The 26,279-nt window shown below is 38.8% G+C and overlaps 1 protein-coding gene across 5 annotated transcripts in view; it reads right to left on the reverse strand.

Annotated features, from left to right (window-relative positions):
- The window catches only part of CHRM3 (cholinergic receptor muscarinic 3), a 549,914-nt gene that overhangs the window by 123,366 nt on the left and 400,269 nt on the right, over positions 1-26,279 (reverse strand). For all 5 annotated transcript variants that reach the window (XR_009550419.1, XR_009550420.1, XM_060193346.1 and 2 more), the window contains one exon: positions 6,555-6,624. The gene's annotated coding sequence lies outside the window, so the exon portion shown is untranslated. The remainder of the gene's footprint in view (positions 1-6,554; positions 6,625-26,279) is intronic.

Consider the following 26,279-nt stretch of genomic DNA (forward strand, 5'->3'; position numbering starts at 1 on the left):
ATCTTTGCATAACCACTGTGCTATCTACCCCTGCTAAATCTTTTATAAATGTTACTGATGATATGATAATGGCTTATCAGATTTCAGGAATATAGTTCCACACTGTATTCACCATTAAAGTCCTGTGCCCTGCCCCCTCTGATACCCACCATAGTTCTCACAAAGTCAGAGATGGTTTCGCTACTTTTTTTTTTTTTTTGCAGTTCATATATTTCGATTATCTGTATTCCACATATGAGTGACACCATCTGCTAGTTGCCTCTTACCTCCTTACACACTTCACTAAGCATAATCACCTCCAGGTCTATTTGTATAGTGGAATCTCAATCCAATATACTCCAGGCACTGCCATAGTCATACACAAATCTGGTGAAATCAGCAAGTGCTACTTTGCCAACACTTACTGATTTGGGAAGTTCTGAAAGTGTCTGTGAAGGCTGAATAGATTTTTCTATTTAAGGAGACTCCCAGGACATTTCCTTATTCATGGTGCAAAAGATAATATGTGTTTTTGAATTATTTTCACAGAAGAATTCTCCACTTAAGGGTTTTAAAACTGCAAAATCCCTCTCATCTGGGTAGAATTTTGAACATTTTCAAAGATGATTCAATAGCTCCTAAAAAGCTCACTGTGTTAAATCTATAAAAAAATACCTAGAGTTTCCCAAATAAGTACTTTTCAGAGAGTAATGTTTAATTGTGCGAGGCTGAAGCTCAAACATTCTTGAGGAAAACTTTCAAACGACTTCTCTAACAATACATATAGAAGTGTTACTGACTGGATTATTAATAAAAAAAGTCAAATATGAAATCATTGTTTGATGTTTCAGTCATTCTCAAACTAATCTGAGTTCTTCTGATTATTATTATTATTTGTAGAACATATGCATTTTCATTGCCCCAAGGCTGACTTTTCTCATTCTTTTTACTTCAGATGGAGATAGCACAAGAATTTTCCACAGTACCATGGAGTTCCCATGTGGTACCAGAACCAGGACTTGAACCTGGGTCTCATGCATGGCAGAGCATCCATTCCAACAGGTGAACTATCTATCACTTGGTCCTGGTTTTTTGTAAACTTAGCTAAATAAATTTTAAAAAATTACCATGGCTTTACCTATATTAAGTAAAGGAGGCAATCCGATTTTCAAAGTTTCAATTCAGTAGTCTCCCAAAAGACAAAATTCATAGAATGAATATACAGGAAGTTTTCAAATTTTTTAAAAATCAATGTTTTATAGAGACAGAGAAACTGAGAGGGAAGGGGAAATAGAAAAGGAGAGAGAGACACCAACAGCACTGTTTCGCCACTCATAAAACCTCCCTTGCTGAAAGAGGGGACCAGAGGCTTGAACCAAACTTTTTTTTTTTTAATCTATTTTCTCCATGGGCTTAATCATCTCTCCTGTGACAAAAAGGGTTCTAGAACTGCTATAGAATAAGCTTTTATTTTTTTTTAAAAAAATAAGATTTATTTTTAAAAATATTTATTTACTATTTATTCCCTTTTGTTGCCCTTTTTTTTTTTTTTTTCCCTCCAGGGTTATTGCTGGGCTCAGTGCCTGCACCATGAATCCACCACTCCTGGAGGCCATTCCCCCCCCCCCTTTTTGTTGCCCTTGTTGTTGTAGCCTCATTGTGGTTATTATTATTGCCATGTTGATGTTGTTCCTTGTTGGATAGGACAGAGAGAAATGGAGAGAGGAGGGGAAGACAGAGACGGGGAGAGAAAGATAGACACTTGCAGACCTGCTTCACTGCCTGTGAAGCAACTCCCCTGCAGGTGGGGAGCAGGGGGCTTGAACCAGGATCCTTATGCCCGTCCTTGCGCTTTGCGCCACATGTATGCTTAACCCGCTGCATTACTGCCTGACTCCCCAGAATAAGCTTTAAGGAAGTTCTTTCCCTTCTTCAAATCCTTCTTTCTTTGCATCTCTGAAGGCATAATGGTATACTTTTCCTCTGTGAAGGTAAGACCTTCCTGGTCTGTCTTTATTAGTAGGATTATGGGGCAACGTGGGAATCAGATTAATTCTCATTTCTAAACTTCCTTCCTTCTATGATCCAATGTAACCCCAGATTTTGGATAAAGTTGTAAGAAGAAAATGATGCATGAAGAGCCCAGAACAGTCAACACTGTTCTGAAACATGATGCAATCCATCAGATTATTTTATTTAGTGGCACATCTGTCAGAGTCGATGAGCAAAACACTTTATTTTATCCAAGCTCTGTCAACCATCAGTCAAAAGAAACCTCATTCTACACAGGCCCCTAAATTAAATTCCCTCTTTCTACATCCTGATTATAAAATCTTTCTTTTCTACCCATGGTAAGATTATTTGACTTTCAAACTACTGTGTGACATAAGCACTTGGCCTCCCTCTTTGAATAAATATTCCTAAATAGATATTCCTTTCACTATTTAAATCCATACTAATAGTGCTTTGAAAAGCACTTAATTTGTATTTAATCTGACTATATAAAGAATAATGATACCAGTGAATATAAGCAACAGACTGAAAGTCAAGGATGCATAAGAATCTATCAAATTGAATCACTACACCTAGATCAGTAAATTAGTGTTTCTAGCATACTGTTCCTGTGATGGATGCTCAGTGCTAGGCTATGAGACTTGCTATCATAATTTAGTAATCGCAGTAATACCTAGACAAGGGGTTGGGCAGTGGTGACCTTGGTAGACTGCACATGCCACAATGCACAGGGTTTTGGCTTCAAGCCAGCAGGAGGAAGTTTCACAAGTGGTGAAGCAGTGTAGTAGGTTTCTTTCTCTGTCTCTCCCTCTCTATTTTCCCCATCCTTCTCAATTTCTCTCTGTTTCTATCCAAAATAATAAATTAAAACAAAATAATACCTAGCAATATATACTACTTTATTCTATTTCAGTGGAACAAAAATCCCAAAGAAGTTAAATAATTTTCTCTGGTTCACAACACTAGGAAATAGCATAATTAGACTCTTATGTCAAGTTTCACCATTAGTTTTCCAGTACATCTAAGTCTAATCACGTATGTGACAATAGCTAAGCAATACGTCTTTGCTCACTAAAGAATATTTCCCTTCTTCTAGTCTAACAAAATCCATATGTGTTGAAGTAACAGGCAGAGATTCATTTAATTAAGGGCTTCTACTGCCAGACTGAACTGCTCTTCAGTCAAGATTGATGTTAACTAGTCATCTTAATTTTGTTTGCCTTGATTAGTGATTGACATATGAGTGGCTAGAGGTGAGAGGCTAATAAACTGTTAGACAAAGATAAAGATTTATTTAATAAATACTGTTGTTTTAGTATGCTACACACACAGTGAAATACTACTCAGATATTAAGAATGGTGAAGTCATGTACTTCACATCCACTTAAATGGAACTTGAAGGAATCAGATTAAGTGAGGTAAGTTAAAAAGAGAAGGTCGGTGGAACTTATGAAACAAGAAAAGAAAAGGGAAACACAAAGTAAAACTTGGAATAAGTCTAGTGTATTCCACCAAAGCAAAGGATTTTGGTGCATGGTGGTGGGAAGGGGCCTAAGTTGGGTGAGAGTGCTTTGTAGATGTCTTTCATAAGGAGATGGAAAAATTGTACCCAGGTGTCAACACCTGTACTGTAAACCATTAACCGCCTAATAAAATAATTTTCAAAAAGGACTGTACAATCGTTTTTACTTAAGCAACCTCTACAACTAACCCTCCAAATGGTTGGAACTATCATTTTACAGATGAGAAAACCAAAGGACCAAGTTGGTAGCAGGTGGAAACTGGATTTAGGACACTGACTCCACTGTTTGTGTATTCAGATTAAAAGATGAAGAAAAGAATATTTTGTCCCTATACTTTACTTCCTGATTAAAATGTAGATATGATTTATGGTGGTGCAGTGGCCACTTTGCAACCATGAGACAAGGATAATGTGAAAACCAATGTACTAAGAAATCAAAGTAGCACAAAGACAGATGAAAGGATAGAGGCCTGAGGCAATAAATCATGTTTCCTCATCACAGTTTTACAGCATATGAAAACAACAGTTTGAACAATTCTAGTATGAGGTTTGCAAATTTGATTTTCTATGAGTAAAAGTACTTTAAATGAGTTTGCTATTTCAAATAGTTCTGTGAAGTGTCAGTAAATATCAGATAAAACAGTTTGATGCCTTTAAAACTAAGTGCATTAGGATTAAATGACAATGAAGATAGAAAAGGCATCTACTTCTGATACCAGCCAGAAAATTTAACGTAAGGTAAATATTTGCCTTCCTTTAGATGTCTTCATAGTTGAGACAAAGGAACATTTATCAAGGACATTAACATAGTGTCTTATTACTTGCAACTGAATACATTTACCATGAATATACATATAACTTCAACACCTTAGAATAGAATGTGGTGTTTTACTTAGAAGATAAAAAGCTTTTGTTTTGCTTGCTATTTTGATAATACTAAATACTAAGTCCTCAATGCAGCAAAACAAACCAAAATATGCAGTCTAGCAAATCATACTCTTTTCTTACTAGGGATAGTTTAAAAGTATCAATAGTCGGTAGTTGGTTGTAGAGCAGTGGGTAAAGCACAGGTGGCGCAAAGTGCAAGGACCAGCATAAGGATCCAGGTTCGAGCCCCCAGCGCCCCACCTGCAGCAGAGTCACTTCACAAGCGGTGAAGCAGGTCTGCAGGTGTCTCTCTTTCTCTCCCCCTCTCTGTCTTCCCCTCTTGTCTCCATCTCTCTCTGTCCTATCCAACAACGACATCAATAACAACAATAATAACTACAATAATAAAACAAGGGCATCAAAAAGGGAATAAATAAATAAATATCAAAAAAATAAAAATTATCGTGTCTATGTTGTAGATTTTACTGAAAAATTTAAACTTAAGTGCAAAAATCTTCCTATCAGATCACTAAGTTACTAAAAGTATTATATTATTATTATTATTATTGGTTTATTTATTTGTCTTTTTACTCCAGGGTTATCACTAGGGCTTAGTTCCAGCACTTTGAGTCCACTGCTTCTGGTGGCCACCTTTTCCATTTTAAAAATTATTATTATTGGATACAACAGAGAGAAATTTAGAGGAGAGGGATAGGTAGAGGGGGAGAGTGAAAGATACCTGCATATCTGATTCACTACTTGAGATGCGTTCTTCCTGCAGGTAGGGAGCTGGGGCTCAAACCTGGATCTTTGTGTAGGTCCTTGCATTTAGTACTCTGTGTGCTTAACTGCCTGGCCCCCTCTAAAAGTATTTCCTTCCTACTCAAAGCCTTTATGCACAGATTTAATGAATGTTTACTCATTGCTGAGCTCTGTGCTGAGAGCAAGGATTCAGAAATGAAAAGATGATATCCTTTCCTGAAGAAATAGTTTTATAGTGGGCATCGGCAGTGGAAACAAGTATGTGTTACATGTAACCACTGGGAACAATTTCTACCTAAAGGAGATGGGGCGGTATATGAAAAGAGAAAAAGTCGGCTTGGAAGAGCAGGGCAAAAGTCACTCAGATCATCGGAAGCACTATTTGTAAACAGAGGGAGCCACGGAAAATGTGATCTGCTACTGGAGCAGGGAGAATCTGCAAAGGAGACAGGATAATGAAAGATCAGACTACAGCACAAGGCTGAACGGATACCGAACTGCTTTAGATTCTCAGATAAACCGCTTTGAGTTTATCCGGTAGATGGTGGGCATGTCATTCAACCACCAGAAAAGAAAAGCATCATCAGAAGTGTGAACTTTGGCAGGTGAGATAGCACATCTGAATCGCACACCTGCTATGTCATGCAGGTGACCCAGGTTTGAGCTGAGTTTCATTCCCTCCCCAATGCCACCGGACTGTAGGAAACTGTGGTGCTGCAGTGTTTTTCCCTCTCTATCTCTGACTCCTTCTCTGTCTCTCTGAGAAGAGAGTCAGCCCAGAGAAGTGAAGCTCAGGTACTGACAGGAGAAAAAAAACCCTGAATTTAAAGAATTATAATTTACTTGAGTATGGCCAATTGTAAAGCTCACAAACTTTCATGTGAGCATGACAAACTGTATAAACACCAAATATATGATTCTGTACCATGGGAATAAAACTTGATGAAGTTACTGAGTGATCTAGAGATGAGAGAAAACCAACAAAATTGATAGCAAATGCCATGATCCCTTTTTGAGCATGTTGCACCTGCTGAACAAAATTCACATTTTAAAGAAGACCTTGGGGCTCTATTTGTCTAGAATATTCTGCAGTTCTTAGCTCAGACAGACAGAAAGACAATGTAGATGTCTTTTCCTGAGGCATTTGAGCCTATGTACCCAGGAATGAGTCAGTCAACAGTGTCAAAGCACAGGGTCAACATAGAGCTTTCCTTTGTTGCTGATTGTTTAGTTGTCCTTATGTTTGAAGGGGAAAACAAATGAATCACAGGCCCCACAGTATTCCTGATCAAACTGGAGACAATGAAGAATTCACAGCATAAATGTACAAAGTCATTCATGACACATTCTGACAACAACTTTTCTTTAGACCTGGCCCTCCATGGAGAAGTAAGATAAAGAAAAGACTTACAACACGGGAAAAGGTTAAATCTGGAAAGTGTTTTCAGTCTTCCACATGTCTCCAGCAATCCCCACAGTGTCTAAGGATAAATAAAAAAAGTGTCAGATAAAGAGTAAAAAAAAAAAAAAGAGAGAGAGAGAGAATTCAAATCTACTTGCAAATGAATGATTACTTCTACTATATCTTTCTGTTTGCTTTCAAAGACTAAATTAATTAATTCTTAGCTGTGCATTAAGGTACCTATTAAAATATGAAATGCACAACAAGACAGATAACAAAGTTTATACTGTACTAAATGACTCTAGGTAGAATAGTCATTTTGACAATGCTAATTCTTCCAATCCATGAACATGAGCTATCTTTGTGCACTTTTTTTTTGTATCTTTTTCTGTTACCATGAAAAGTGACAAACCTTCAGGGGGAAAACTTCACAAGTAGTGAAGCAGTGCTGCAGGTGTCTCTCTGTCTCTCACCCTCTCTATCCTTCCCTTCCCTCTCAATTTCTGACTGTCTCTATCCAATCAACAAATAAAGATAATAAAAAAATAAATAAAAAGTGACACACAATTTTCAGTAAACAAGTCTTTCACTTCTTTTTGTGAGGTTTATTCCTAGATAGTCGATTGTTGAAATGAAATGTACAGAAGAATGAAATTGAACCACTAGATTCCACCATACACAAATCGATCATGGACTTGGATGGGGCAAATCGATCATGGACTTGGATGTTAGACCAGAAACTATTAAATACTTATAGGAAAATATTGGCAGAACTCTTTTCCATCTAAGTTTTTTAAGCATCTTCATGACTCAAGTCCAATTGAAAGAGAAACAAAAACAAACTACTGGGTGGGGGCAGGTGGTGGTGCACCTGGTTAAGAGAACATAGTACTAAGCACAAGGACCTGCACAAGAATTTGGGCTTGGCTATCGCAGTGGGTTAAGCACACATTGAGCTTCAGACTGGCACGAGGATCCCAGTTCGAGCCCACCTGCATGAGGGTGGCTTCACAGGCTGTGAAGCAGGTCTGCAAGTGTCTATCTTTCTCTCCCTGTCTCTGTCTCCTCCCTTTGATTTCTCTCTGTCCTATCCTATAACAATGACAACTATAACAACAATAATATTAACAACAATGATGATAAACAACAAGGACAACAAAAAAGAAAAAAAATAATTTCCAGGAGCAGTGGATTCATAGTGCAGGCACTGAGTCCCAGTGATAACCTTGAAGGGAAAAAAAAAAGGGTGAAGCAGGTCTTCAGGTATCTTTCTATTTCTCTCTATATCTCCCCCCTTCTCATTTTCTCTCTTTCTTACCCAATAAAAAAAAAAAGACAAACTGGCTGCCAGTAGCAGTGGATTCACAGTGCTAGCACTGAGCGCCATCATTAACCCTGCAGGCAAAACCCAAACAAACAAAAAGGGACTATATCAAAGAAAACAACATTCAAACAAAGAGATTCCTTACAGAATGGGATAAGATCTTTATATGACATACAGGCTAATAACTAAAATATATGAAGAGCTAAATATATGAAACTAAAATATATGAAAATAACTAAAATATATGAAGAGCTCACTAAGCTCATCAACAAAACACCAAATGATCCCATCCAAAAGTGGGGAGAGTGGAGAAGGTATGGATAGCATATTCACCAAGAAGAGATTCCAAAAGCTAACAAATATATGAAAAGTCCTCCAAGTTGTTGCCTGTCAGAGAAATGCAAATAAAGACAACAATGAGATAAGCCCTTCATTCCAGTGAGAATGTCATACATCAGAAAGGATAATTAACAACAAATGCTGGAGAGGTTTCAGGGGTAAAGGAACCATCTTGCACCAATTGTGGAATGTAAATTTGTTCAATCTCCTAGAGAGAGGAGTCTGGAGAACTCTCAGAAGGCTAGAAACAAACCTACCCTATAACCCTGCAATTCCTCTCCTAGGGATATATCTTAAGAATTCAAACATACTCATCAAAAAAGATCTCTGTATAACTATGTTGATAGCAGCACAATTTAAAAAAAAATTTTATTGTCTTTATTTATTTGATAGAGACAGCCAGATAGCGAAAGGGGAGGGGAGATAGAGAGGGAGAGAGACAGAGAGACACCTGCAGCCCTGCTTCACTACTCATGAAGCTTCCCCCGTGCATGTGGGGACCAGGGACTAGAATCCAGGTTTTTGTGCACTGTAACATGTGCACTCAACCACGTGCGCCACCACCTGGCCCCTCCTTCACAGTTTTTTAAAAATTTCTTTATTGGGGAATTCATGTCTTACATTCAATAGTGAATACAATAGTTTGTACATGCATAACATTTCCCAGTTTTCCATAGAACAATACAACCTCTGTCATCCTTTTTGGACCTGTATTCTCCCTGCCACCAACCCCAGAGTCTTTTACTTTGGTGCACTATGCCAATTCCAGTTCAGGTTCTACTTGTGTTTTCTCTTCTGATCTTTTCCTTCAACTTCTACCTGAGAGTGAGATCATCCCATATTCATCCTTCTGTTTCTGACTTATTTCACTTAACATGATTTTTTCAAGGTCCATCTAAGATCAGCTGAAAACAGTGGAGTCACCATTTTTAATAGATGAGTAGTATTCCATTGTATATATATATATATACCACAACTTGCTCAGCCACTCATCTGTTGTTGAACACCTGGGCTGCTTCCAGGTTTTGGCTATTACAAATTGGCAGCACAGTTTTTCTGGGGGGGGAGTAATGTTTTATATTCGATGATAAATGTAATACAATAGTTTTTACATGTATAAAATATCTCAGTTTTCCACATAACAATATAACCCCCACTTGGTCCTCTGTCATTCTTTTCCACAATTTGTAATAGCCAAGACCTAGAATCAACCTAGATGTCCAACAACAGATGAGTGACTGAGAAAGTTGTGGTATATATACACAATCAAGTATTGCTCAACTATTAAAACTAATGAATCGACCTTCTTCACCTCATCTTGTATGAAGCTTGAAGGAATTATGTTAAGTAAAACAAGCCAGAAAGAGATGAATGGATATAGCATGAAGTTACTCACAGACAGAAGTTGAGAAATAAGAACATAAAGGTGAAACACAAAATAGAACTTAAGCTGTACTTGGTGTATTGCACCAAAGCAAAGGACTCTAGGGAGGGAGGGGGGACTTTCAGGCCTTGGTGCATGATGATGGAGGAGGACCTAGGATGGGGCTGATAGTGTTTGGTAGTAATGTGAGAAGTTTTACATAAGTATCAACCATTGTAAACCATTAATACTCCCAATTAAAATGAAGAACGTTAAGGTGTACATTCTTAACAACTTTTTTTTTAAACCATATTTTTATTATCTTTATTTATTTACTGGATAGAGACAGCCAGAAATCGAAAGGGAAAGGGATGATAAAGAGGGTAAGAGACAGAGAGACACCTACAGCACTGCTTTACCACTCGCAAAACTTCCCCTCTGCAGGTGGGGACCAGGGGCTTGATCCCAGGTCCTAGTGTATTATAACATGTGCACTCAACCAGGTGTGCCACCATCTGGCTATCTACAACATTCTTTTTGATAAATGGAAACAAAAATCTTGAGCTTTATTAAAATGAATTCTTTGGCTTTGAGCAGGGGGAGATAATCATTCTCCCCCTAATTATTGTACTTCTCCTTTTATATAGTCTCTGTACCTTCCATGCAAGTGTAGGACTCCACAACTTTCAGAGTCACATGATAAAAACCTATCATGTAAAGTCAGGTGTTTCTTCACAGTGTAAGGTATGCAGAAAGGAGAAAACTATTGTCCCTTAGTCTTCTTTACTCCTTTGTTCTCTGTATCTAAGAGCTTATTTTTGTTTTAGATTTATCAGATAAATGTGTCTATATGGCATTTGTCTTGCTCAGACTTACTTCAATGGACATGTTTCTGTTTATTTTTTAGATTTCTTACTGCTACCATTGTAGTGCCATTTTTTTTTGCAGTTTTTTTCCTTTCCTTTTTCATATTGATAAAGACAGAGATAAGTGGAGAGGGAAAGAGGGGTAGAAAGACAAAGAAAGAGAGAGAGAGAGAGAGAGAGAGAGAGAGAGACCTGCAGAACTGCTTCACTTCTTATGAACTTTCCCTCCTGCATATGGGGACCTGGGGTTTGGCCCTTTGTCCCTGTGCATGGTAATGTGTGCACTCTAGCGAGTGCATCACTGTCTGACCCTCCATAGTTTCCACTTCTTATAGCATTTTTAAACCTGTAATTATAACTTAACTTAATCTAGTACTTTAATTAAATTTTTACATATCTTTTTCCACCAATAAAGCAGGGGCCTACTAGAAACATATGCCCTTCCAAAACTGAACCAAGAAGAACTACAAAACCTAAATGCACCAATCACAGACAAAGAAATTGAAACCGTTATTAAGAATTTCCCTAACAACAAAAGTCCTGTGGATGGCTTCACAAATGAATTCTACAAAACCTTCAGGAAACAGTTAGTACCCATACTTCTTAAGCTTTTCCATAAGATTGAAGAAATAGGAATACTCCCTTCCACCTTCTATGAAGCCAACATCACCCTGATACCAAAAGCTGATAGGGATACAACAAAATAGGAAAACTACAGACCAATATCTCTGATGAACATAGATGCCAAAATATTAAACAAGATCTTGGCCAACCGGATACAGCAGCACATCAAAAAGATTGTTCATCATGACCAAGTGGGATTCATCCCAGGAATGCAAGGCTGGTTCAACATCCGTAAGTCAATCAATGTCATTCACCACATCAATAAAAGCAAAGCCAAAAACCACATGATTATCTCAATAGATGCAGAGAAAACCTTTGACAAAATCCAACACCCATTCATGCTCAAAACACTACAAAAAATGGGAATAGATGGGAAATTCCTCAAGATAGTGGAATCTGTATATAGCAAACCTACAGCCAACATCATACTCAATGGACAGAAGCTGAAAGCATTCCCCCTCAGATCGGGGACTAGACAGGGCTGTCCACTGTCACCATTACTCTTCAACATAGTACTGGAAGTTCTTGCCATAGCAATCAGGCAAGAGAAAGAAATCAAAGGAATACAGATTGGAAGGGAAGAAGTCAAGCCCTCACTATTTGCAGATGATATGATAGTATACATAGAAAAACCTAAAGAATCCAGCAGAAAACTACTGGAAGTTATTAGGCAATATAGCAAGGTATTAGGCTACAAAATCAATGTACAAAAATCAGTGGCATTTCTTTATGCAAACACTAAATCTGAAGAAGACATCCAGAAATCACTCCCATTTACTGTTTCAGCAAAATCAATCAAATACCTAGGAATAAAGTTGACCAAAGAAGTAAAAGACTTGTATACTGAAAACTATGAGTCGCTACTCAAGGAAATAGAAACTGATACCAAGAAATGAACAGATATCCCATGCTCATGGATTGGAAGAATAAATATCATCAAAATGAATATTCTCCCCAGAGCCATATACAGATTTAATGCAATACCCATCAAAGTTCCACCAAGCTTCTTTAAGAGAATAGAACAAACACTACAATCATTTATATGGAACCTGAAAACACCTTGAATTGCCAAAACCATCTTGAGGAAAAGAAACAGAAATGGAGGCATCACACTCCCAGATCTCAAACTATATTATAAAGCCATCATCATCAAAACAGCATAGTACTGGAACAAAAATAGGCACACAGACCACTGGAACAGAATTGAAAGCCCAGAAATAAATCCCCACACCTATGGACATCTAATCTTTGATAAGGGGGCCCAAAATATTAAATGGAACAAGGAGGCTCTCTTCAATAAATGGTGCTGGGAAAACTGGGTTGTAACATGCAGAAGAATGAAATTGAACCACTTTATCTCACCAGAAACAAAAATCAACTCCAAATGGATCAAAGACCTGGATGTTAGACCAGAAACAATCAAATACGTAGAGGAAAACATTGGTAAAACACTTTCCCACTTAAACCTCAAGGATATCTTTGATGAAATAAACCCAATTGCAAGAAAGACTAAAGCAGAAACAAACCATGGGACTACATCAAATTGAAAAGCGTATGCACAGCCAAAGAAACTATTAAACAAACAAAGAGACCCCTCTCAGAATGGGAGAAGATCTTCACATGCCATACATCAGACAAGAAACTAATCACCAAAATATATAAAGAGCTTAGCAAACTTAGCAACAAAAAAGCAAATGACCCCATCCAAAAATGTGCAGAGGATATGAACAAAACATTCACCTCAGAGGAGATCCAAAAGGCTAACAAACATGTGAAAAACTGCTCTAGGTCACTGATTATCAGAGAAATGCAAATTAAGACAACATTGAGATACCACCTCACTCCTGTAAGAATGGCATACATCAAAAAGGACAGCAGCAACAAATGCTGGAGAGGTTGTGGGGACAGAGGAACCCTTTTGCATTTGCTGGTGGGAATGTAAATTGGTCCAGCCTCTGTGGAAAGCAGTCTGGAAAACTCTCACAAGGCTAGACATGGACTTTCCATATGATCCAGTAATTCCTCTCCTGGGGTTATACCCCAAGGACTCCATAACATTCAACCAAAAAGAGGTATGTACTCCTATGTTCATAGCAGCACAATTCATAATAGCTAAAACCTGGAAGCAACCCAGGTGCCCAACAACATATGAGTGACTGAGAAAGCTGTGGTATATATACATAATGGAATACTACACAGCTATTAGGAACAATGAACCCACCTTCTCTGACCCATCTTGGACAGAGCTAGAAGGAATTATATTAAGTGAGCTAAGTCAGAAAGATAAAGATGAGTATGGGATGATCCCACTCATCAACAGAAGTTGAGAAAGAAGATCTGAAAGGGAAACTAAAAGCAGGATCTGACTATATTGAAAGTAGGGCACCAAAGTAAAAACGCTGTGGTGAGGGGTAGACATGCAGCTTCCTGGGCCATTGGGGGGTGGGAGTGGGTCACAGTCTTTTGGTGGTGGGAATGGTGTTTATGTACACTCCTAGTAAAATGTAGTCATATAAACCACTAGTTAATTAATATGAGAGGGGGAAAAATTAATTGTATGTCTTGAAGTTTTTAAAACACAAACTGAATCTTTTTAATATATAGGCTGTGTATTTGATATGTGGACTCTCTCAAAAGCCTAGACCAAGTAGATCATAAGCAACCAATGGCATAGCTATATACAAGATACTGGGTACTATACAGCAAACTCTAACATTAGGACTTTTCAAAGTTAACCCAATTACTAAATAATGTGATGATAACATTAACTATCGAATGTCTTTTGGAACCCTAAGATAGCAGGAACCTCACATCTCCACTATAGGTCCTATATTTCCCCCAGTACTGGAACCTTAGGAGAGGGCCCACTTTCCCGCATGCCTCTCCCAATCCATATCAAATAATACTGCATCTGCCGATCGCAACCTAATCAACGCAACGATTGCCACCTCAACATGCTTCAGCTCAGACTGTGTCCAGAGACTTCACGTGTGGAATGACAACCCTTCAGCTTCATTACTCAGGTGAGACCTTTCCTTTCATAGTATTCTCTAATTCCACCCCAGGTGGTTCACTTTCTAACAAAGTCCCAAAACCTAGATATACACCAGTTTCTGTGAGAGAGAGCATATGTTCACATATATCCATAAACTAGTGCAAAATATATACCTGAAAGCAGAAGTACACTAGAGTTTGCAGTGAGTAACCCCCCAACACTTCCTCTCCACTATTCCAAGCTTTGGGTCCATGGTTGCTCAACAATTTGGTTTTGTATGTTAACTCTCTTTTTAGCCACCAGGTTCCAGATGACACCAGGATGCTGGCCAGGCTTCCCTGGATTGAAGACCCCACCAATGTGTCCTGGAGCCCCGCTTCCCCAGAGACCCACCCTACTAGGGAAAGAGAGAGGCAGACTGGGAGTATGGACCGACCTACCAGTCAACGTCCATGTTCAGCGGGGAAGCAATTACAGAAGCCAGACCTTCTACCTTCTGCAACCCACAACGACCCCGGGTCCATGCTCCCAGAGGGATAGAGAATGGGAAAGCTATCCGGGGAGGGGATGGGATATGGAGATTGGGTGGTGGGAATTCTGTGGAGTTGTACCCCTCCTACCCTATGGTTTTGTTAATTTATCCTTTCCTAAATAAAAAATAAATAAAAAAAAAATAAAGCAGGGGCCTAGATGTGATGCAAGAGCTTGACCTCAGGCATTAACATTAGTCAGGACCCAGGTTCAAACTCCAGCTCCCCACTTGCAGGGGGAAGCTTCAGGAGTGGCAAAGCAGTTTCTGTGTGTTTGGTGCAGCGGTATTGAGCTTTCCTTTAAACCTGAGTTCTGCTTTATTTATTTATTTATGTACTCATTCATTCATACACTGGGGCTTAGCACCTATACAACAAAGGTACCGCTCCTTCCAGGCAATATTTTTTTTCAATTTGAAAGGCTAGAGAGAAATTGAGAGTGGAGGGGAAGGTAGAGAGGGATTGAGAGAGAGAGACACCTGCAGACCTAGTAAAGCTTCCTCACTGCAAGGGGGGAGTGGGGGCTTGAACCTGGGTCCTTGCTCTTGGTAATGTGTGTGTACCACCAGGTGCACCACCTCCAGCTCCTTGGTTTATTTATATTTTAAGTTACATTTATTTTTATTTTTTAAATTATTTATCTGTTAATGAGGGAAAAAGTGAGAGGGTGAAAGGTAGAGAGACAGACAGAATGCCAAAGTATCACTCTAGTATATGTGTTCCCATGGATCTGTTTTAATTTAATTTTTTAAAAATGTAATGGTTATTATTCCTGATACAATATACCTAATGTCTTATACATAATCTTTTAACACATTCATATGTATTATCAATATGTTTATATGTAGATCACATTCAGGTATATTTTATATTTCAGTGATAAGACTAGTGTTGATAAAGTTTTGCTCCGGAAGGGTAGCATAATTAGTGTTTATTAAAATGAAATGAGCATTTCAGAATCCCCCAAACCTTCTTTTATTTCTCCAGAAGCATTGTTTTTATTTTAGATACCTACACTCATAGACTAGGAAGCCTGAGATGTTTTTATTTTGATTGTTTCTTTTTTATGAAGGACAAACGGAGAACATAGAATAGGGATTTTATTCCCATGGCTGAAATGCTCATTACCAAAGACCAAACACTTGATATAATTAAATTAATATCCCAATATTTAATCAACAAAATTCATCTTCAATTTATTGTAGGAATGTATAAACAATACGTATTTTTAATCACACCATCCTGATTTCTTTTTTTCTTTTTTATTTTATTTTCTTATTTAAGAAAGGATTAATTAACAAAACAATAGGGTAAGAGGGGTACAATTCCACACAATTCCCACCACCCAATCTCCATTTCCCACCCTCTCCCCTGATAGCTTTCCCATTCTCTATCCCTCTGGGAGCATGGACCCAGGGTCATTATGGGTTGCAGAAGGTAGAAGGTCTGGCTTCTGTAATTGCTTCCCTGCTGAACATGGGCATTGACTGGTCGGTCCATACTCCCAGTCTGCCTCTCTCTTTCCCTAGTAGGGTGGGTCTCTGGGGAAGCGGAGCTCCAGGACACATTGGTGGGGTCTTCAGTCTAGGGAAGCCTGGCCGGCATCCTGATGACATATGGAACCTGGTGACTGAAAAGACAGTTAACATACGAAGCCAAACAAATTGTTGAGCAATCATGAACCCAAAGCTTAGAATAGTGGAGAGGAAGTATTAGGGGGGTACTCACTGCAAACTCTAGTGCACTTCTGCTTTCAGGCATATATTTTGCAGTATTTTAAGGATACGTGTGAACATAAGCTCTCTCTCACAGAAACTGGTGTATATCTAGGTTTTGGGACTTTGTTAGAAAATGAACCACCTGAGATGAAATTAACCACCTGAGATGAAAGGTCTCACCCAAGTAATGAAGTTGAAGGGTTGTCATTCCACACGTGAAGTCTCTGGACACAGTCTGAAGTGAAGCGTGTTGAGGTAGCAATCGTTGTGTTGGTTAGGTTGTGATCGGCAGATGCAATATTATTTGATATGGATTGGGAGAGGCATACGGGAAAGTGTGCCCTATCCAATGGCTCCATAGTGGAGATGTGAGGTTCCTGCTATCTTAGGGTTCCAAAAGACAATCGATAGTTAATGTTATCATCACATTATTTGGTAATTGGGTTAACTTTGAAAAGTCCTTTTGTTAGGGTTTGCTGTACAGTACCCAGTATCTTGTATATAGCTGTGCTATTGGTTGCTTCTGATCTACTTGGTCTAGGCTTTTGAGAGAGTCTGCATATCAGTTACACAGCCTATATATTAAAAAGATTCAGTTTGTGTTTCGAACAACTTCGAGACATACAATTAATTTTCCTCCTCTCGTATTAATTAACTAGTGATTTATATGACTACATTTTACTAGGAGTGTACATAAACACCATCCCCACTACCAAAAGATAGTGACCCATCCCTCCCACCCACTCCCACCCCCCACTGGCCCAGGAAGCTGCATGTCTACCCCTCACCACAGGGTCTTTACTTTGGTGCCCTACTTACAATTTGGTCAGATCCTGCTTTTAATTTCCCTTTCAGATTTTCTTTCTCAACTTCTGTTGATGAGTGGGATCATCCCATACTCATCTTTATCTTTCTGACGTAGCTCACTTAACATAATTCCTTCTAGCTCTGTCCAAGATGGGTCAGAGAAGGTGGGTTCATTGTTCTTGAAAGCTGCATAGTATTCCATTGTGTATATATACCACAGCTGTTAACCCAATTACCAAATAATGTGATGATAATATTAACTATCGATTGCCTTTTGGAACCCTAAGACAGCAGGAACCTCACATCTCCACTATAGAGCCTCTACTTCCCCCAGTTCTGGAACCCTTGGATAGGGCCCACTTTCCCGCATGCCTCTCCCAATCCATATCAAATAATATTGCATCTGCCAATCACAACCTAACCAACGCAATGATTGCCACCTCAACACGCTTCTCTTCAGACTGTGTCCAGAGACTTCACATGTGGAATGACAACCCTTCAACTTCATTACTCGGGTGAGACCTTTCCTTTCATAGTATACTCTAGTTTCATCTCAGGTGGTTCACTTTCTATCAAAGTCCCAAAACCTAGATATACACCAGTTTCTGTGAGAGAGAGTATATGTTCACACGTATCTGTGGACTACTGCTGAATATATATACCTGAAAGCAGAAGTACACTAGAGTTTGCAGTGAGTACCCCCCTAACACTTCCTCTCCACTATTCCAAGCTTTGGGTCCATGATTGCTCAACAATTTGTTTGGCTTTGTATGTTAACTCTCTTTTCAGTCACCAGGTTCCATATGTCATCAGGATGCCGTCCAGGCTTTCCTAGACTGAATACCCCACCAATGTGTCCTGGAGCTCCGCTTCCCCAGAGACCCACCCTACTAGGGAAAGAGAGAGGCAGACAGGGAGTATGGACCGACCAGTCAACGCCCATGTTCAGCGGGGAAGCAATTACAGAAGCCAGACCTTCTACCTTCTGCAACCCACAATGACCCTGTGTCCATGCTCCCAGAGGGATAGAGAATGGGAAAGCTATCAGGGGAGGGGATGTGATATGGAGATTGGGTGGTGGGAATTGTGTGGAATTGTACCCCTCCTACCCTATGGTTTTGTTAATTAATCCTTCTTAAATAAAAAATAAAAAAAAGAAAAAAAAAGGGACTTATAAGACTAGCAAGTAAAAGTCTTCTATGTTCACAGTTTGTTGCCTGGTTTAGTACATATTTGCATTTTTACTGACACACAATATTTGAATGGCCAAATAGTTTACTTTTTCTTGTATTATAAAGTCCTAGAAATAACTTTTCAATTTCTCCATGTACTCTCTATGTAACAAACATGTCACAAATATTACATCAAATATTATGCACACATCAAGCCTGCTTTTAAATACTTGGTGATCATTTTTGAGTCATATTTACATATAAAAATATTTCCTTAGAGGTAGAAAAGACATATCTAGGGGGGTTGGGTGGTGGTAACATAGTGGGTTAAGCGTACATGGCGCAAAGTGCAAGGGCCGGCTTCAGGATCCTGGTTAGAGCCCCCAGCCCCCGGCTCCCCACCTGCAAGGGGGTCACTTCATGAGCGGTGAAGCAGGTCTGCAAGTGTCTATCTTTCTCTCCCCTTTTCTGTCTTCCCCATCTCCATTTCTCTCTGTCCTATCCAAGAACAACAACTACAATAATAACCACAATGATAAAACAACAAGGGCAAGAAAAGGGGAAAAAATAGTCTCCAGGAGCAGTGGATTCATGGTGCAGGCACCGAGCCACAGCAATGACCCTAGAGGCAAAAAAAAAAAAAAAGACATTTTTAGAACATTTCAGAGGCTTGAGCGACAAGCAAAGAGATAGCTTTTATAATATATAGACAAAGTCAAGAAAAGTCAAAGTCAGGTTATGTATATTTTTACTGTTGTTTTCATTCCATCCTAAACCTATTTCTGAAACTGCATCATTTTCTGGAAGTTTTGTCTATGAAACTTGAATATTTACTTGTTCTCAAAGTAGCTAAAATAGTTGGAAGCTTAATGTCTCACTAATGTAGAACTCCTACATCAACCTGGACAGGAAGGTGAGTCTGATTTGTGTTATACTTATATTCTTCCATCCAATTTCTCTATGCCTGACATCAAAAAGAGAAAGGTGGTCCCAGAGGTGCCACAGTGGATAAAGCACTGGACTCTCAAGTATGAGGCCCTGAGTTAAGTCCCTGGCATGCACCAGAGTGATGTCTGGTTCTTTCTCTCTCTCCTCCTATCTTTCTCATTAATTAATAAATAAAATATTAAAAAAAGAGAAAATCCTCTGTGAGAGCTAGCACTAGACATTTTTATGAACTCACTATAGTTCCCTATGTATGCTTAACAGGTACCAAATAAAAACAAAAGTGACATTAACAGTTTACCACACTCTAAATTCAAAGACAGTAATATATTAAATGTCTCTATTTGCAGTAGTGGATGTCTGTATTTATTTATTCTGTTTAAATGATCCTTGTTAATCCTCTTGTAATTCAGAAAGACTGGCAAGACAGCACACGATGTTATAGCCATTGTCATTTCTCTTGCTTTCGTCCCACGTAGATGAACTTAGTTAAACGTTAGAGACTTTTAAAATGATTTGTTTAATTTTATGAGAGAGAAGCACGGAGAAAGGATGGCAGAGACTAGAGCACAGCTCAGCTCTGGCATATGTGGGGTCAGGGTCAGTCCAGGGTCTGTAGTCATTCAAATCTGGTACTTTGCTGCTATGCAATCTCATTTGATGTTCCCTCTGTGGCATTATATTCACTTACAGAGATCCCACATATGATGCTTAACTCTGAGAGTTTCAGTAATTCATGTATGCTATTTCTACTTGCTATCTCTCCCATTTGTAGCATTACATATTTTTTGTTAAGAAAAATTTCATTTTACAACTGCTTTTCATTCATTTTATTTACATTCTTATTGGATAGAGACAGAAAAATTGAGAGGGAAGGGAAAGGAACAGAGGGGAGGGAGATGGATAAATAGATAAGAGGTGGGAGGATCTATATTATCGCTTCTTCATTCATGAAGATTCCCCTGAAGGTGGGGACTGGGGACTTGAACCTGGGTCCTTGAGCATTACAACATGTCTGCTCAACCAGGTGTGATACAACTCAGCTTCAGAAAACATTCATTTGTTTTATTATCTTTTTTTTTTTTTTTAACAGGTGGCCTCGTGCATGGAGCACACTGCTCTGAGTTTTGACACCTGTTGCCTCTTTCATTATCTTTATTTCATCGCCAGTCTGCCTTTCTCCAAGTCTGATAATATATAAATGCATGTTGATAATTGTGAGAGCCTCTCTAACATATTTCATGCATCACTACATCACAGAATGTAAAGGCTGGAATTTCCCCTATAGAGGCAGTTTCTGTATCATGAAAAAAAGTAGAAATCAGCATTATGAGCTATTTGACACATGTAAAGTCTAGAGAGTCAACAACTTATTTATTTATTTACTTTATCATCACCAGGGTGACCACTGGGGCTTGATGCCAGCACAATGAACCCACCACTCTAGACGGCCATTTCTTCCATTTTTCCCCTATTTTATTTGACAGGACAGAGAGAAATTGGAGGTGGGGTGGGGAAGTAGAGGAGGGAGAACTACAGACACCTGCCAACTTGCTTCACTGCTCATGAAGCTTCTACCCTGCAGGTGGGGAGTGGGGGCTCAAACCCAGGTCTTACACATGGCTGTAAGTTTGCTGACTAGTGTATGCCACTGCCTATCCTCCGACACCCTGATTTTTTAATATTAAAAATGAGCTTTCATAGGGCACCAAAGTAAAAACCCAGTGGTGATGGGTAGACATGCAGATTCCTGGGCCAGTGGGGGGTGGGAGTGGGCAGGAGGGATGGGTCACAGTCCTTTGGTGGTGGGAATGGTGTTTATGTACACTCCTAGCAAAATGTAGATATATAAATCAGTAGTTAATTAATATGAGAGGGGAAAATCAATTGTATGTCTCAAAGTTTCTCAAAACACAAACTGAATCCTTTTAATATATAGGCTGTGTATTTGATATGTGGACTCTCTCAAAAGCCTAGACCAAGTAGATTAGAAGCATCCAATAGCACAGCTATATACAAGATACTGGGTACTGTACAGCAAACCCTAACAAAAGGACTTTTCAAAGTTAACCCAATTACCAAATAATGTGATGATAACATTAACTATCGATTGTCTTTTTGAACCCTAAGACAGCAGGAACCTCACATCTCCACTATAGAGCCCCTACTTCCCCCAGTCCTGGAACCCTTGGATAGAGCCCACTTTCCTGTATGCATCTCCCAATCCAAACCAAATAATATTGCATCCGCCGATCACAATCTAACCAACGCAACGATTGCTACCTCAACATGCTTCACCTCAGACTGTGTCCAGAGATTTCATGTGTGGAATGACAACCCTTCAGCTTCATTACTCGGGTGAGACCTTTCCTTTTATAGTACACTCTAATTTCATCTCAGGTAGTTCACTTTCTAACAAAGTCCCATAACCTAGATATACACCAGTTTCTGTGAGAGAGAGCTTATGTGCACACGTATCCATAAACTACTGCAAAATATATACCTGAAAGCAGAAGTACACTAGAGTTTGCAGTGAGTACCTCCCTAACACTTCCTCTCCACTATTCCAAGCTTGGGATCCATGACTGCTCAACAAATTGTTTGGCTTTGTATGTTAACTCTCTTTTCAATCACCAGGTTCCAGATGCCACCAGGATGCTGCCCAGGCTTCCCTGGATTGAAGACCCCACCAATGTGTCCTGGAGCTCAGCTTCCCCAGAGACACACCTTACTAGGGAAAGAGAGAGGCAGACTGGGAGTATGGACCGACCAGTCAACGCCCATGTTCAGCGGGGAAGCAATTACAGAAGCCAGACCTTCTACCTTCTGCAACCCTCAATGACCCTGGGTCCATGCTCCCAGAGGGATAGAGAATGGGAAAGCTATCAGGGGAGGGGGTGGGTTATGGAGATTGGGTGGTGGGAATTGTGTGGAGTTGTACCCCTCTTACCTTATGTTTTTGTTCATTAATCCTTTCTTAAATAAAAAATTAAAAAAAAAAGAGCTTTCACTAGGGCTGGGTGGTGGTACACCTGATAGAGCATATATATTACAATGTTCAAGGATCCAGTTCCCCACCTGCAAGGGGAAAGCTTCACAAGAGTTGAAGCAGTGTTGCTGGTGTCTCTCTTTCTCTTTCCCTCTCTACATTCTGCTTCTTTCTTGATTTCTCTATGTCTCCATCCAATAAATGAATTGAAAAAGCGGCCTTTCAATTTACTCTATCAAATGCCACAGACTGAGAGAATAAAGTCTGCATAGGTTCCTATTGTCTGTTGCTATAAACAATTAGCATTGCAAACGTCAGAAGTAGAAAATAATAAAGCATTAACCGAATCTGACCCCAAAGAGGAGTTATTGCCATAGTGATGAGAACTTAAACAGTCAGACCCTGAAGTCGATGGCAAAGAAACTCCTTGTTTCTTAGGAGGCAAGGAAGAGCCATAGGCCAGCTGACAGAGGTAGATTCCCAGGGCCTGTGTACAGAGAGAGGTCTGCAGAACAGTGTGCTAGATTCCACAGTAAAAGATCAACATTTATTGGCAAAGCCTGCCTGGGTAAAAGAACTGCTGTACTCGGTACCTTCTGGGAAACAGACTAAGGCATCTTAGAACTGGGACAATATTCTTATCCCTAAAATGAGAAAGTAAAATTAGGTCTCTTTTATTTCCAAACTATTGTGACTAGATCATTCAGGACCAACCTAAGAAATTTTTGTTGAACATTTTGAATTAAAGAGTATGGAGAGGGCAGAGAAGACTCTCTGGCACTATATATATATCTTATCTAAGAGTGAGAGATATAAGACGAGAAAGAAAATGAGAATCAGAGCATCATAGTGTTACATGCACTGTTGAGGACTGAACTCAGGACCTTAAGCTTGAAAGTTCAATCCTTATCCACTACACCACTCCTGGGCTGCTCTACCCATATAATTTCCTCTCAGTAGTAATCAAATAAAGAACTAAATTTTTTCACATGATCATACTTGTTATTCCACTTAAGACAATTTCAGTCTTTCTATTAAACAATGGCTATGCAGATTTTGTCTCTACCTGCTCAGAATTTGTCAAATCAAGAAATACACCTTAACGAGAAGTGGCTGGTGAATAGAGTCTTCTTGATGAAATTATTCTGTTACATTAATAAGACTTAACTTCATTGTTGTCTTTATTTGCATTTCTCTAATAATCAATGACTTAGAGCATTTTTTCATGTTTCTCAGTCTTTTGGATCTCTTCTGTGCTGAGTATTCTGTTCATGTCCTCTCCCCATTTGGGGTCATTTGTTTTCTTGTTGAGTTTGGCACGCTCTTTATATATTTATACCACTTAATTCCATTTCACTCCTGTGAGAATGTTATACACCAAAACATAGCAGCAACAAATGCTGGAGAGGTTGTGGGGACAAAGGAACCCTCCTGCACTGCTGGTGGTAATGTAAATTGGTCCAAACCCTATGAAGAACAGTCTGGAGAACTCTTGGAAGGCTAGAAATGGACCTACTCTACGACCCTGCAATTCCTCTCCTGGGGATATATCCCAAAGAACCAAACACACCCATTCACAAATATTTGTGTATACCTATATTCATTGCAGCACAATCTGTAATAGCCAAAACCTGGAACAATCAGGTGTCCAACAGCAGATGAGTAGCTGAGTAAGTTGTGGTCTCACAGTGGAATACTACTCAGGTATTAAAAACTGTGATTTCACCATTTTCAGCCCATCTTGGATGGAGCTTGAAGAAATCATGTTAAGTGAAACAAGTCAGAAACAGAAGGATGAATATGGGATGATCTCATGCACAGGCAGAAGTTGGAGAACAAGATCAGAAGAGAAAACACTAAGCAGAACATGGACTGGAGGTGATGCATAGCATCGAAGTAAAAGACTCTCGGGTAGGTGGCAAGGAGAGTTCAGGTCCTGGAACATGATGGCAGAGGACCTAGTGGGGGTTGTATTGTTGTGTGGAAAGCTGAGAAATCTTATGCATGTACAAACTATTGAATTTACTGTCGACTGTAAAACATCAATCCCCCAATAAAGAAATTAAAAATAAAAGAACGGAGTGCAGCAAGTACTGGGTTAACAACAGCCAAATAATAGTCATCTGGTCTTTCACAAGAGAGAGGAGGAGAGAACGAGGCAAAATATTTGAAGAACTATTGCCTCAAAAAAGTCCAAATCTGATGAAAACTATAAGCCCTCAAGCTCAAGAAATTAAATAAATGCCCAGAAGAAAAAAGATGAAGAAAATTACAGTAAAGAACAAACAAACAAAACCCACTGTAACCTGGGCAGGGCAGTGGCACACATATTACTGTGCTCAAGAAAAAGTTCACAGAGAAAAAAGGGCTAAGATTAGAAAAAGTGTGAAGGTGGGAGAAGAGATTATGATTAGACAGTAGAGGGGTATTGTCCTAAAGCAAAAGATTCTGGGAAAGGAAAAAAAGGGATAAAATGGGGGGGGGAGGTTTCTGGATTTCTGGTGTATGATGCTGGGAAGAACCTAATTTGGGAGAAAGACTGCCATTCAGACGCTATGGGGAAGTAAATAGTTTTACCTATGTGTCAACAATTGTATTGTAAACCATTAACTCCCCCAATATAGTGTGCATCTGGAAAGTCATCAGACTCAGAAAAGGAAAAGAAAGAAAAGGAAAGGAGATTAGAGAAGTGAAGATAAAGTAAAACAGTGAGGAAGTGATATGCAGGATAATATGAGGAAGAGCAAGATAGGACTTTAGGTTGGAAAGATAGAATGGTGGCAGATCAAAGGGTCCCCGAGTTTCAAGCACCATTATGGGGGCTAGTTCTCTCTCTCTCTCTTATAGATATTATTATTATTCCTTTTTATAAGAGAAAGAGCAAGAGCAGAGCATTGCTTTATCATTTGCAGTACTGTGATCTGAGCTTTCAAGGAATACACTCTATCTGCTGCTGTGTAATCTCTTAAATTTGAAAAACTATTTTTTTCCCCAAAGTGGGAGCTTCAGTGAAAAATTTCAATAGATGATATAGCAAACAATATTTTTGAAGCCTTGCATTACATAAAGATTGAAGAAACAATTGATGAGGCAAATTTCAGAGAAATTTTATATGCACATAAAATATAATACAACATATTGTATATTAAACATAAAGTCATTTTAACTAGATATGTTAAATAAAAATACATCAACAGACACGAAAGGACCCACCTGAGAAGTTGTCTATACATTATTTAACTATAACTGTCTGGACACTTACTCCTTAATAACAAAATACTCAAAATTGTGTTATAGGAGAAAGAATATGGGCTTTCCTTAATATCTCCCATTACTTTCTGGGTGTGTAAAATTAATTTTTCAGAGATGCATTTAAACATGTTGTGATCACATCTATATTTCAGTCTCATGATCTCTCAATGTTATTATTCAACTCCATAATAAAATTTAAAGTAGCAATGGGACTATTTTTGCTTTTATATACAAAGACTGAAGAACAAATTTAGGTATCTAACAAGACATGCTCAGCAATCTTTCATTATGGATGATCAAAAGGTTATAAACATGCTATGTTTTTATTCTCTAGTTTCTCGTTTTGTGCTTGCACAGCCAAGATTTATTTGGCTGTTTCCTTTTTGCTTAGAGTTCCTTTCTAAACATGTGAATGGCATGAATATTCATTCTCACTTCCCCTTTGATAAATTAATAAAAAATGAAATTCTAAGTAAGACTCAATAGGTAGCTTCATTAAATAGCTTGTTCCAAAATAATATATATTTGTTGCTGATTTAAAATTCAGCCAAAATTATATATACCTACTTTTTAAAATATGAATTTCCTCTGCTAAAGCCCACAGATATTCTGGATAAGCCTCTTAAACTAAACATCAAGTTCAGGAGAAAAATGCTCACGTTCTAATTGGCCCTTTCCCCTGCTTTTATGGTTTTTGATTTTAAAATCAGATATGAAGAGAACATTTTAACAGCAGCAAGAGGTGAAACACAAGTAATGTAGAAATGTGAAGGTAAGCATGACAGCTGACTTCTTATGTATGATTTACAT

This window comes from Erinaceus europaeus, chromosome 6, assembly GCF_950295315.1.
Source record: "Erinaceus europaeus chromosome 6, mEriEur2.1, whole genome shotgun sequence".
Classification (NCBI taxonomy): Eukaryota; Metazoa; Chordata; class Mammalia; order Eulipotyphla; family Erinaceidae; genus Erinaceus; species Erinaceus europaeus.